Raw genomic sequence first — 13,330 nt, 5'->3', positions numbered from 1 at the left:
TGCCAGGGAAAGCAAACACAGGCGTCTTAATGAGCTGAGAGCCAAAAATCTCCCAGTCGTAGCCAATACAGCTATTGTCCAATGCAGCTGCTCCGCTGGCACAGACCTTGGCCTTCAACCCACATTCTTCTGCAAACCAGTCCCAGCAAACCTGCTGCCCATGCACAGTGTGGACCAGGACAGACAAGCATAGCTCCTATCCCCATAGCAACAGCTTGATGAATCATAGCTGTTTTATAACATGACATCACAGGAAGGAGAAGAAAAAGCTGGAAACATTCTCAAGGAGGAGGAGGCTGTGGGTACTGCCTGTGCCAAAAACAGATTTTAAAAGCACACGTGAACAGACACACAGATTCACAAGCAAACTTGGGCAACAGTTCATCCCCCAAAAAGGCAGAGGGTGTCTTCCTAGGACAACCTCATGCCACAGGCCAATGGGACAGCTTTAGAGAGGTGTTGGATTTTTCTTTTAAAGGTCAACCAAGGAAGGTCGTGGTGAATTTACAATCCCTACCCCTCCCATCCCAAGGCAACATCTGGTTTCAAGGCAACTTGTTTTACTTTCAATTAAATGCAATCAAGCATTTATTAAGTACCTATAATGTACCCCCACATTGTGCTAGGAGGTGGGGAGATGAAGACAAATCAAGAAAGTCTTTATGCTGAAGGATTTTGCATCCCATTGGGGGAAACAGTTTGTACATATAGAAGTATAAGCAAAATATATAAAGGCCCACCTTTTGGATCACTGCCAAAAGTGCTTGGGCACAGAGCAAAGGAAGATAGAGAATTCTCTAAGTTCCCAGAAGATTCCTTACTTTTCTTAAGGGCAAACTCCCCAGAATGCCTTGTACCCTGATCTTGAGGGGCCCCTGACCTTAAAAGGAGTGAGTGGGGAGGAGAGGCAAAAGTAAAGCCAAAACAGTGAGAGAAAAACAAGAAAGACTTTGACTTTGGCAAGCAATAAAGAATTGCAGAGGTTGAAGTCAGCTCAAGTAGTCCATATGTTGAACTCTGCCATTCTGGGTTGAAATAACTGTTGTCAACGACAATCTCCTTAATGACAGAGCAAGCCCTGGAAACCCAAGAAAAGAATATCAGAACTGGACAGTGACCATCCAAGATGCAGGAATGGGGCTATTGGTGAGACTGCCTTGGAGACTTCCCCCATGCTTTCCTAGTAGACTCAGATCCACTTTCATGTTCTGTGGCTCATTCCTCACTTGCTTTACCTATTCCCTAATAGAAAATGAACAGAGATGAAGATAGTTATACTGCTCTTGCCTCTCTTCCTCCTCCTCACTCCTTGTGGCAACAATGTTCATTTTTAAAAACTGCTATTTCTATAAGCAGTATCATGTTAAGCGGTTCTCTGTGTGTGTCAATGTCCCAAATTCTGAATGTCCATTCAAATTTGTACCAATTCTGTTTGCTTGAATCATAGCAATGAAACTGGGAATGTAGGAATCACCCAGAAATAGAAGAGATTTAAAGTACTGAGGTTATCAAAAAGCAATTTAGATTTTGTCAGTACAAATTGACTGGGGGTTCTAGCCACATACTTAGTTGAGAATATAGTGCATTAGGGGCAGAAAGAGAATAAATAATTGAGTTAGGAGGCAGCATAAGCCAAACAGGTCAAGCCATCCACCACCTTGATCGCCATCTCCCCTTAGAGCTTGATGAAGATAGCCCAGGACACTGAACAGTCTTCCCCAAACCTCCATACTTGATTTCAACGCAGCCCCTGTAGCCATCAATGAAGGGATAAATCATTGTGGAGACGGGGCCAATCCTCCTTGCCACCACCAGCAACAACTGCTGACCAACTGCTACCAACAGGAAGATAAGATGGGCACAAGAACCCAGGGAGTGGCAGCTCCTCTCAGCCCAGCCCTCACAGTTATTCAGAAGGCGATTCCTGTGGAAAAGAGGCCAGCGATACCCACCTATCGCCAACCACCTGCCACTAACAGAGCAGATAAGACAGCCTAGCTGAGGGAGAGACAAGAGGTACGATGTGCAGGCAAACCAAACTACCATCTCTCCTCAGACCCTGAGAGAGAAAGCCTAGGACTCTGAACCCCAGAACCTTAGGAATAACAGTTTTTCCAGTCAGGTTTCTACAGTGATCACTCTGGGAAGCAGCTCCTATGGAGAAGGAAGGAGCCTGGAAACTGCTTCCACAGCTCCTATAGCACGTCCAATAGAATGCTCAAAAAGAATGTTCTTGTAACCAAAATCCGTGGCACTGTCATGCATAGTTCAACATAAAAAAATATGATTTTATCAATGAGAATAACCACTACATCCTAAGGACCATGGAACCTTTGCATCGGACTTGGCAGGTGAAGCTTCCTATGTGCGTTGTCTCCCCCATAAGAATGAGAACTTCTTGAGGGCAGAGACTGCCTTGCTTTCCTATTTGTATCTCCATACCTTAACACAGTGTTTTGCACATAATAAACACTTTACAATACTTCATTTGTTCATATTTCTCCTCAGATGACAACAAGAGACATTTCAAGATGCAAGCAAGCAAATGGTGGGTAAGCATATTTTCATGTACAAACTGCTGGCCCCCACTCTTGGCACATAGGAGATTTGAAAAAGGAAAACTCTTCACATGTGGGAAGAAGGTGCTGAAAGAAAGCTATGCCTCCTCCTTCTCCACCACCGTCACCCTCAAAAGAAGTCAGGAGGAATGAGTTTCAGGAACATGCTCAGGACCCACTGGCTCAGTGGATGACTGACAGCTCAGCTTGCTTAGCTCACTATCACCACCTGCTGCTTAATCATAGATAATAAAATAAAATGAAATTTTTGAAGGAAGGGACTTTAAGTTGTGTTTTTGAAGGAAGTTATAGAATATAAAAGGTGGAAGTGAGGATGAAGCACATTACAAGCAGCCTCTGCAAACTCAGAGTTTGGGAGCATGTTGTGTGGTTTGTCCTTTGTTCTCAGAGAGGACCATGACATCAGGAAGATGGTGACATGACTTGCAAATGGATTTGATTTGGGTGAGGGAGGGCTGTGCAAAGTCACCAGTCTCACTTTCTCCTCCAGAGCCATCTGGGTCCTATGGCCAGATATAAATGAGGATGACTGCAGATGGCCCAGGATGCAGCAGGAGACCCTGGCCTTTTTAAGCTAAGGTTTTTCTGAGTTCTCACTTTGAGTGAGGCAACACCCATTCAGTGAATATGCCTGTTTAAAAAGTGAGGCAAGGGATGGCCCCTTTAATTAAAAAAGAAAATCAAATTGTGAAGGGAAGACCCTGAGGGTTGCTGGCCATAGAGAAATAATTACTATTTACATAGTAATGGGAAGTACATAAGGAATAAACGAAAGAGGCCACTGGTTAGAACAAAGTACATGAAAGGAAATCATATGTGATAAGCTTTACAGGGATGGATCTGAGGCAGGGAGACCAATTAGAAAGTTATTGTAATAATCCAGGTGAGAGGCAACAAGAGTGACTTGAAAGTGGAGAGATATGATAATATTTATGAAAGTAGGAGGGATAGGATTTAGCAAATGGACTGGAAAGATGGGAAAGAGAAGTGTCAAGGATGTTTCTGAGGTGATCAGAGCCTAAACCTAGGTGATTAGAAGGATAATGATGCCCTTAACAAAAATAGGGAAGTTGATAACACTACATTTAGGATACCTAAAGGACATTTAATTTGAAATGATTAATAGTAAGTCAGTCAACAAGCATTTATTATGTAACTCTTATGTGTTAGACTCTGCATTAAACCCTAGGGATACAAAAAAAGGCAAAAGACAGTATTTGTTCTCAAGGAACTTATAGTCTAGTGGAGAAGACAACATAAAAATAATTGTGTACAAATGATATATATCCAAGAAAAATTGGAAATAATCAATGGAGGCAAGGCAATAGCAGTGGAAATGGATTCCTGTAGAAAAAGAATTTTAGCTGGGACTTAAAGGAAGTCAGGGAAGCCAGAAGGTAGAGATTGATGAAGGAGAGTATTTCAGACCTGAGGAACAGTTACTGAAAATGGAGTTTAGGGATGGAGAGTCTTTTTCAGGGTACAGCAAGGAAGCCAATATCACTGGAATATAAATTACATGAAGGGACTTGGGGAGCAGGGTGCAAGAAGACTGGAAAGGTAAGACTAGAAAGATGAGTCACATTGTGGATAATTTTGAATGTCAAAGAGAATATTTTATATTTGATCCAGAGGTGATAGGGGGCCAATGGAATTGTTTGAATAGGGGAGTGAGACGGTCAGATCTGTACTTTAGGAAGGTTAATTTCATCATTGCATGAAAGGTAGACTAGAGTGGGGAAAGAATTGAGAACCAACCAGCAGGAGATTACAATATTCCAGATATGAGGTGATAAAGTTCTGCTTCAGAGTGGTGGCAAATGAGAGGAGTTGTATACAAGAGATGTTGCAAAGGTAAAAATCAACAAGACAACGACAAATTGGATACAGGAGGAAAAAGAATGAGGAATCAAGAATGACATCGAGGTTGCAAGTGTGGCTGACTGAGAGAATGGTGAGATCCTCAATAGGAATAGGAAAGCTTGGGAGGGAGTAGTAAGGTTTAGGAGGAAAGATAATGAATTCAGTTTTTAACACCAAATAGGTAGTTGGTGAGTGCCTGGGAATCAGGAGAGAGACCAAGGCAGGATATATATCAGAGGACATATATCTGTACTGAGATGATACTTGAACTATTAGGAATTGATTAGGTCACAACGAGAAAAAGTGGAGAGAGAAAAGGGTAGAAGGCCAAGGGCAGAACTTTATGGTGGCACTTTCAATTAGGGACCAAGATGTGTATGATGATACAACAAAGGAGATTGAGATAGGTAAGAGTGAAGTCAAGAGAGAACAATTTCTTTTTTTTTTATTTTTAAGCAATTGGAGTTAAGTAACTTGCTCAAGGTTACACGGCCAGTTATTTCTGGGTGTGGTGCTGAGTGTCTGAGCCCGAGATTCGATCTCCAGGTCGTCTCAACACTGGAGCCGGTGCTCTTACTCGCTGAGCCACCTGGCCGCCCCTAAGAGAGAACAATTTCACAAAAACCAGGGAGGAAAGAGTACCTAGGAAAAGCAGGTGGTCAATAGGGTTAAATGCTGCAAAAATTTCCAGTAGGATTTTTTTTTTAAGTATTTTGGATTTGGCAGAAAAGGTATGGGGTGAGATTTTAAAGGGATGGTAGGGAGAGGCAAGGCTTTTAAGGATGGAGGAGACCAGCACATGTTTGTAGGTGGCAGAAATTGAACCAGATAAGGAGAGATTGAAAATTAGAGTGGGGGAGGATAATTGTGGGGACAATCTGCTGGAGGAAATGGAGTCAGTGATACGGGTTGACTTTGGTAAGGAGAAGAGCCACCTCCTCATCAGAGAAGAGGATAAAAGTGGAGAGAACAGGGCATGATGCCAAAGAGTTCTGAGATGTAGAGCAGGAAAGAGGAGGGATGTGATAGAGTATGGCTTCTGTTTTCTGACTAAGGCATGAGACGAGGTCTTTTGCTGAGAGGAGGTAATGTGGGAACTTTGGGGATAGAAGTGGGGAGAAGCGGAATAGCTATTGTGAGGAGTACAATAGAGAACCAATCAAGTAAAGGTAGAGGGCTACTGTGCAGTGATGACGGCCCAGTTCGGATCAGAGAATATACATTTGTAATCGTCTGGGCTGTGTAACCTCCTCCAGCACTTTTTAGAAATACAAATAGAGCAGAAAAGGCAGATGTGAAGGGGAATCCAGAGTTGGGACTTGAAAAGGTGATAGGACAGAATTGAGGGTAGAGGACAGCGTCAGGTTGACCAGATTAACAATAATGTCAAGATTTTTATTTTATTTTTATAAGGGAGCACAATGAGGACAGGGAAGGGGCAATAGACTGAGCAAATAGGAAGGGATGGAATGGATATTTCGGTGAGGATTTACTTTGATATTTTTTCTCATGTGTACTTTGAGATTCTTTATTTTTATTTCTTTGTCCATCTTTTCAATACACTCTTTTCAAACTCTATCTAGCCTAGAGTTTGCAAGAATGCCAAATCCTGGGTCAGCTAGGTGGCACAGTGAATACAGCATTGGCCCTGGAGTCAGGAGGACCTGAGTTCAAATCCAGTCTCAGACACTTGACACACTTACTAGTCGTGTGACCTTGGGCAAGTCACTTAACTCCAGTTGCCCTCCAAAAAAAGAATCCCAAATCCTTATCTTTAACCTCCAGGTAGCTACTAACTTTGACATTAGGCTACATCAGTGGAATTCTTTAGAACTTGGAATCTCTGAATAGATTTTAGGACCATGAACTTGGATAAAAATAAGGTCTATCTTTATTTCAATATGATTGGTTTCCTTTGTGATCCTATTTTATTTTATACATTTAAAAACTTTTTTTCTGAGAAGGGGTCCATAGACTTCACTGGGCTTCCAAAGGTGTCCATAACGCAAGAAAAGATTATAGAAATACTGACCTACCACTGATGGGGTGCTTGGGGTGTCTATGTAACATCAGTTTGTAACATTGTAAAACCAGTTTGTAAAATCACATCTTCCCCTTCAGAGCATTAAGTCTGCCCCTTCCTCCTGCCAGCACTCTGCCTAGCAACAATTCATGAACTGTCTATCTTCCCCTACTATAATAGGCCAGCTGCACCTATGAATCCTTTAATTCACTATCTGTAAGTTAACTCCTTAGCCAATTACACACATTCTGAATCCCCATTAGCCTTGGTTCCCAACATCCATCTTGTCAAACATGACACTGATGGGTGGCAGACTAGGCATTTCTCAGTCAGCCCTGACCACTAGCTGACTTAGTGATGTTTCAAGCCTAAAACCACACTTCCAGGTAGGGCCCCCCACCTTGGGCTATTTCCCAGTGAATTATGGGCAATAGGCCTGCATAGTTGATATTAAAAGTGCATGTTCCTTTAAGCACTGACTACTCCTTAACTCCTCCCTAATCCCACCCTTACTCACCTAGTTAGCATAATTGGCATCTGATTTACTATTGTAACTCTTTATAAACTATACCTATGACTTCTTTAAGTTTGCAGGTTCCCTAAAAACCCTTGCCCGATATAAATCGTAACAATAAACTTTTACAATCCTGACTGAAAAGATTGCTTAGGCCTTGTGAATTCATTCCAGACTGTGCCCACTCAAGGACTCTGGTCATTGGAGCCCCTGTAACACCTATCACCCCCTCCTCACCATGACTGGATGCTGTTAACATACTTACCCATGCTGCTTCTTAGACAAACCACATGCAGTCCAGTTCAATACTAGGCCCCTACATAAAGACTTTGCAGTTTGGTAGGACCTAACAGAGCTTGGGCTCCCCCCCTGGGCATCTCCCCTGAGAACACAGGTTCACACCTCCCCCCCACCTTGGTGAGGCATCAGTGGAGAATGTTAGCAAAGATGTTCATATTTTTCATAACACTGATATGGGGAGACAAGAGTTATACCCATATTATACCAGGCCCATGGGGCATTCACAGAATCTCAGAGTTGGAAGAGACCTGAGAGGTCTAATTACCTTTATTTCCGATCTCACAGGCTGCTTGGAATATTATGTGAAATGCAAATTCTTCCTGGGCAGCCCATGTTTATTTTGTCTTTGTATCTCCAGCCTTCAGCACTAGCCTGGCATACAAAGGGTGCTTAGCAAATACTTGTTGAATTAAACCTTGAGGTGCTACATGATGTAAGCTGTTGTAAGTTGTTACTCTTCAAGGTTTTTGTTTGAGTTCTCAAAAGCCTGAGAGTTCCTGGGTTCAATCACTGGCCTCTGAGTGGGAGGGACAGTTCATCAATTCCTTGGAGAAACAAAAGGATCCCCCATGCGGCCTCCACAGATGGACCCAGGGCAGGGGTCCATGAGATCTGGACTTTGTGAATTTCTTCCCTACTCCTGCTGAATCTGAAGCAAATACATAGAGCATGGATGGAATGCAGGAAGAAAAAAACGTGTAGCCAACAGTCTTTCCCAAGCTGCCAGTGTCAAGGGGTGCTGCTGGGCCTGCCTAGTGCCTTCTTCAGAGAAGAGGCCCCAGTTTCACTAAGATCCCACCCCAGAGCCACACAATGGGGTCTGGATGAGATGCTAGCTTGACAGCATAGGCCAGTGGAAAGAGCCCTGGGCATGGAGGAAGCAGATTAGATCAGCCTTGGGGTGTGTCCCTGACAAGCTGTTTGATCTCAGGCAAGTCATTACTCTTCTCCTGGACTCAGTTTCTTTTTCTGTCAAATGAGAGGGGCTCTATCTCCAAGATCCCATCCAGCTGCAGTGTTCTGTTTCCCAACATAACTGAACTGTGGACCAGGACTTTTCCTGATTCCACCAGCTGTTAGTACTCTCACTTTCTTGAAATTACTTTGCTTGAATATCATGTGAAAATGTAAACTCTTTCTGGGTAGCCTGTATTTCTTTTTTAAAGGAAGCTTTAAAATGTACTTTCTGTGTACAATTTGCCTCCATCAAGGGAATGTAAGACCCTTGAGGTCAGGGACTGTTTTCATTTGTGTCTGTATCTCCAAGGCCCAACACAGAAGGCACTTATTTAGTGCTTGTTGAATAGAAGACAATGGCTACAACCAAGCTCCCAAATCAGAAGCTCTGGGGGGACATATGTACATATTATACTTAGCATGTGCTGCAAATAAACCAAACATTTGATATAGGGTAGAACATTCAGACCCAGTAACTGCATGCTGCTCTCTTCCAGGAAGCTACAAGGGATTTGGTCCCAAGCATTGAGGATTTTCCTTCTTCCTATGACATGTTTCTGAATCCCAACCTGAGATTTCATTTGTAGGAGTTTCTTACTCTCTCTACCAATGTAGATCAGCAGCTGTTTTGCCACTTAAGAGTCTTAGCAAGTTATCTGGGACAACGGGAGGTTAAGAGTTTGCCCAGGGTCACACAGTCAGTATGTTTCAGAGGTAGGACCTGAACCAAGTTCCTGCCCTTTATCTACTCCAGACCATGCTGCCTCTCTGTATAGTCAAAAGCTCTTCTCTCATTTCTATTTTACAGAATAAGAATAATAGTGAATATGATATTTCATATCTTCTGCACACTTTATAATTTACAAAATGCCTTCCTCACAATCTTTTGTGTGGTAGGCCATAAAAATATGTTTATTACCATTTTACAAATGAAGAGACTGAGGCATAGCAAGGGGAAAACATTCACATTTATAGCCCCAACTGAATTCAATGCAGTAATTTATTAAGCAATTACTATGTCCAAGGCACTGAGAAAACAAAGATGAAAAATTGCACAGTTATTGCCTTCTAGGGCATTGGATTGCTTTATAGTTTAATGTGAGGAATAAGCCAAGTACAGTTAACTAATAGCAAAATTGAACCAATGCTCTTCCCAACATATCACACTGTCTGTGTGAAATCTTGTGGAGTCTAAACTAGTAACAAGGATAAAGGCAGGCTTTAAAGAAAGAAATAGAAGTTAACTAGTAAAGAAAACCTGAAAACCAAAAGCAAACCTGTTCCTTTAAATCAGAAAAAAAAAATTCCATGTATCAATATAACTTCAATTGTGTGACCTCTTAACCAGACCAAAGCTATCACATTTTAGTTAAGTTGTGCATTTTAAAAATATTTTATTAAATAATCTGAGGTCAAAGAGCTTTCTCATGCAGCTGAGTAACAGCTTCTAGTAGAATATATTCATTGAGCAAACTGATAACAAATGATTGGTTTCACTTGAGTAATTTACTATTTCTATCACCATCAACTCTGCTTTCTTTGTGACTGCTAATTGAGAGCCCACATGATATTTCATTAATTGGTACCTTGCATTAAATTGTAACATTACAGAGCTTGCCTCCCCAAACAGTTAATTAAAACCTTCTTTACATTAGTAAATTGGAGCCAGGCTAAAGGATGGCTGTTAAACCCTTTGGTTTGGTGGGAATGAATAAAGATTGTTCCCACAGATTTCTATTTCAGAGGAAACCATGGCATGGAATAATTCTGCCATATTGATAGGAATTTTGTAGGCCACCATGTGATTTACTTTGTGAATGGTAGTAGCAAAGGAAACAAGGTGGATCTCTTCCCTTCCCATTCCTCATGGATTACAAGCTCTTTGCCTCTGTAAATCAATATATAAGATGTTCAAACTACTTGTAACAATGGAAGAAATGTCATCATGGCCATAATTTATCAAATCACTGAATGAATGAATTTTGTCTTGGATAGTTTTTTTTTCCAGATCCTCTCTTGGAGCACTATATCATTTTTCAGTTTTGTCACACAGAATGCAGTATCATACCACAAACTTCCAAGGATTTTACCACTCCTAGTATTAGGAATCATCATCAACAACTTCTGAACCGAAGACTTCCATGACCAGTCTCTTAGTTGTTACATAACATTTTCAACTATTTTATAAGATCAAAATCAATTTTTACAAGAAAAGGAGTCCATATTTCTATACCTATGTAAATATTTCAAATGGGTATATACCACACTGACACAAAATACTTTTGATGCCTAATGAGAATTTGGTGTTTCTATTCGAGTTGAGGTCTTGGTCCTGGGTGAACTGTAGCTCTATGACTGCTGCCAGATACATCTAAAGAGGCAGCAGATATGAACCTCCTCCAGCAACAGCCTTGCCATTCCCCCTTTTTCCATGCTTTGGTACTCCAGTCTTTGTATTGTCTTGGCCATGAAAGGCATTCTTTCTTCACAGCAATGGTCAGCAACTTTTTCTTTGTTTACTGGTATTCTCACTATTCTTCCAACTTCAAAAGTTGATGTTACAATACAAAGGAATCAGTAACAGCTCCTTGAGATGCTAAGTCCTTTGAAAGGTCTTTGCTGATTTTTTTAAGGATTAATTATGCTCTTTTGTAGCAATATTTTGTCAGTTCTTGGTGTTGCCTCTCATTTTAAATTTCCTTTGAACTTCAGCATAACTGATTTTAGTTCTTGAATGATTCTAGGCTTGAATGATCCTAGACACACTTGCTTTCCTCACAACCAACTACTGAGGTGTGTTCTTTAAGAACAATAACTTTTACAAATTTCCTTGGAGTAATAGGCATTCTTTAAAAGCCACAACACATATATAGCACACAATCTTGCACTCAACTGATATAGATCTAACTAAATAAAGATTGGGAAAACATTTCAATCTTTTTTCATTTGGTTTAAGCCAAACATCTTGAGTTAGCCTAGAATCAGTAGAAGCACACATACATGACCACTGCTGTCACAAAATGATACCATATCACAATTGTTGCTTGCCTTAAGTAATTCACACATCTTATTTATATAGTCTTCACCTGCTGAAATGTAAGGTTCCTGAGGGCAAGGACCATTATTCTTTTTGTATTTATATTTCTAGGCACAGTGTCTAGTACATACATAATAAGTGCTTAGTAAATGTTTTTTCTTTTCATTTCATCAGCTAATCATGTATCTTCTCTGGGCCTCACTTTCCTTATGTTGAGAAAGGAAGTTCAATTTATACTTTTATGCTGCCTTCTAATTCTCAAATCTTATAAAATTTAGAATCTCATAATTAGAAAGAGCTCAGGGGTCCAATCCATAGCTGAATAGAAATCTTTTCCATAACATTCCCCAAAAGTGGCCAATCATCTTCCACTATCAAATTAGATGTCACTATTAGATATTATTATCAAATGAGATAATATATGTAAAGCATTTAGCATAGTGCCTGGCACATAGTAGATACTTAATAAACTTATTCCCTTTGATCCTCCTTCCCATTCTTTTCACTTGAATACTGATGATAGTGTACTCATCACTTTATGAGGTAATGTGTTCCCATTGTGAGACAGAGTTCTTCCTGTTAGGAATGTTTTCCTTGTATCACTCCTGGATTTTCCTCTCTGAAATTGTAATTTGTAGTTCTAAGTTTGGCCTCTGTGTCCAAATAGAACAAGTCCAATTCCACTTATGAACAACGACAGGCCTTCGTCTACTTAAGGAAAGCTATTACAGCTATTCAATAGCTTCTGTTCTTTCAACTGATCCTTGCACAGCATAGTTTCCAATTCCCTCACTAAGCTCCTCACCCTCCTCTGGATATACTTCAGGTTGCCAATGTCCTTCCCAAAATGTGATTACAGTATTCCAGATGAGATCTGGAGAGCAAAATACAACATATTACTTACTTTATTCTGGATACTGTCCCTCCCTTAGTGCAGCCTCAAATGGTTTTTGTGGAGGAGGGGGACTGCCATGTCATATTATTGACTTATTTTGAGCTTGCAGTCCACTAAACCCCCTGATCTTTTTCAGAGAACTATTGTCTAGTCATGCTTCCTTTGTCCTGTCTTTGTGCAGCTAATTTTCAGAACCAAATCTAAACTATTTAACTTCTATACCTGTTTCTTAGTCTGATGTGGACATAACAATCCCTTCCAAGTCTGCTTCCTAGAGCTATTCTCAGGATCAGATAGAATGTTGAATGTGTTTAGAAAGTTGACTGAGGTGAATATAATTATAAAACACTTTTTTTTCTTACAAATAAGTTAGATTTAAATAATTGAAAAAATATTTATTGTCCATGGGTGGGCAGAGTCAATATAATAAAGATGAAAATTAAACTACTTACTCAATGCCATACTAATTAAATTACCAAAAAATTATTTTATCAAGCTAGAAAAAATAGTAACAAAACTCACCTGGAAGAACAAAAGGTCAAGAATATCAAAGGAATTAATGAAAAATATATAAAGGAAGAAGGTTTAGCAGTACCAGATATTTAAATATATTATAAGATAATCATTATCAAAATTATCTGGTACTGGCCAAGGAAAAAAAAGGTAGATCAATGGAACAGAACAGAAATATAATATACAACAGCAAATGATTGTTTGACAAATAGAAAGATTTAAGCTTTGAGGATAACAATTCACTATTTGGTAAAAATCTATTGGGGAAGCTAGAAAGTAGTCTGAATGAAATTAGGTATAGATCAATATCTTGTACCATTTACCAAGGTAAGGTCAAAATGGATACTTAAACTAGATATAAAGGGAGATTATCCTAAGTAAACTAGAAGAACATGGAACACATAGGAGAAGAATTTATGAATAAACAAGAGATAGAGAGCATTGTGAGGTATAAAATGGAAAATTTTGGTTACATTAAAAAGGTTTGTACAAATAAAACCAATGTAGCCAAGATGAGAAGGAAAGCAGAAAATTGGAGGAAAATTTTTATAGACAGTTTCTTGGATTAAGATCTCATATATCAAATATATAGAGAACTTTGTCAAATCTATAAAAAACATGAGTCATTCCCTAATTGACAAATGGTCAA

At 40.0% G+C, this 13,330-nt stretch overlaps 1 pseudogene; it reads right to left on the bottom strand.

The window, feature by feature from the left end:
* Nucleotides 1–9,920: 9,920 nt before the first annotated feature.
* On the bottom strand, nt 9,921–10,607 carry LOC138177288 (mitotic spindle assembly checkpoint protein MAD2A pseudogene; annotated as a pseudogene).
* Between the last annotated feature and the right edge of the window lie 2,723 nt (nt 10,608–13,330).

Source organism: Petaurus breviceps, unplaced genomic scaffold (genome assembly GCF_028583685.1).
Source record: "Petaurus breviceps papuanus isolate PSGF00001 unplaced genomic scaffold, PetGlider_PUasm1.0 90383, whole genome shotgun sequence".
Classification (NCBI taxonomy): domain Eukaryota; kingdom Metazoa; phylum Chordata; class Mammalia; order Diprotodontia; family Petauridae; genus Petaurus; species Petaurus breviceps.
This window is presented reverse-complemented; position numbering and strand designations above follow the sequence as displayed.